This window comes from Lates calcarifer, linkage group LG6 (assembly GCF_001640805.2).
Source record: "Lates calcarifer isolate ASB-BC8 linkage group LG6, TLL_Latcal_v3, whole genome shotgun sequence".
Lineage (NCBI taxonomy): Eukaryota > Metazoa > Chordata > Actinopteri > Centropomidae > Lates > Lates calcarifer.
Genome location: NC_066838.1, coordinates 18,419,587 through 18,420,917, shown reverse-complemented (window position 1 = coordinate 18,420,917; position 1,331 = coordinate 18,419,587). Strand labels below are relative to the sequence as shown.

At 41.5% G+C, this 1,331-nt stretch overlaps 1 long non-coding RNA gene across 1 annotated transcript; it reads left to right on the top strand.

Annotated features, from left to right (window-relative positions):
* On the top strand, positions 1–1,095 carry LOC108900161 (uncharacterized). The gene is made up of 3 exons (XR_001963672.2): positions 1–222; positions 848–910; positions 996–1,095. It is a non-coding gene; the product is annotated as an uncharacterized LOC108900161 (long non-coding RNA).
* Positions 1,096–1,331: the final 236 nt, after the last annotated feature.

The window sequence follows — 1,331 nt, the reverse complement described above, 5'->3', positions numbered from 1 at the left end:
CATATCTTCTTCTTCTTTTTTTAATGGCAGTTGACAAACAGTTTTTAGGTGCATTAGCGCCACCTTCTGAAAGGGAGTGTAACTGTTGATATCTGAACTGCGCGACAAACCAAATGCACCCCTCCCTTCTGTGTTCCTTCAGAAGCTCCGCCCTCTAAACTCTTACGTGCATTGCCATGGAAACCGACTTAACTTGACCGAGGTGGAAAATGGCAGAATCGAGTGAGTCTACTTTTTCATAGCTGAAGCAAAACAAACGTAATATACAACGTTATCAAAAGAAACGACATGTAGCCAAAAGCAGTGTCTGCAACATAATGAAGTTGAAAGTTAGTTTTTAGATTATTTTTAACTTCAAGGTAACTTCAATGACGGAGCACCTACGTACTTGCGTTCTTGAGGTGGTGTGTTACATGAGCTGCAGTTAAGCCAACACGGAGAGCGGGCGAGTCCGTTTCTCAGAGCTAGCACAGTAGTTATAAACAGCAATACCCACAACACTCCTTCTAATCTGACCAACATTACACCAAGGACAAACAACACAAAACAATACTGTACTGCGGGCTCTGTGGAACACAGGAAACTATGTTACTCACCTGTCAAGCAGAAACAGGGCAATCTCCGTGTCTGTTTTCAGGCCTTTCAGCTCCCGAAGGAAGCATTCAGGACTATGTAGAAACACTGGATTTGTTTTCAGCACACACACAGAATGGGCAACTTGCAGACTGAGATGAGATATTCCCTGAATTTGAATAAAGGTGCATTAGATTGTAATTGCTAACAATAACTTTAAAGACTCACTTCATAACAAAGCTTAACTCAGTTTACATGAACACTGTTGTGACAGCCATGGAGGCCAGGATGACAGCTGCTGAGAGCTTGGCAGAAGAACTGCAGATGGAGAATGACGGTAAACACCATGCCCCACTTTGACATTGTTATATTTTTGTGTTGACTCTGACTTTTAAATATAAATATATTTTATGTCACTTTAGCTCAAACTACAGAACTTGCAGTCACTCAGCAGTAGCTCAGCACTCTGCAGCAAAGGTTGATGGCCAGTGAACGCCACATGGAGGAACTGGACAAACACCTGGAAGGTAAAGATTATAGGTTTATGATTTCTGTAATGAATTGTGTGTTAAGCCACATCCACAGATCTTGAGGACAATGTATTCAATGGTGTAGTGTTACAGGGAGATGTTGTCTCAGTACAACTTGCAATGACCAGTACCACAGAACAAGCTTTAGTGGTTTTCTTCTGTTTTCTTTGTCAGATATTACAACTGGCAACACAAGAGCTACATTCAAGGCTCAGTTTATGTCAGATT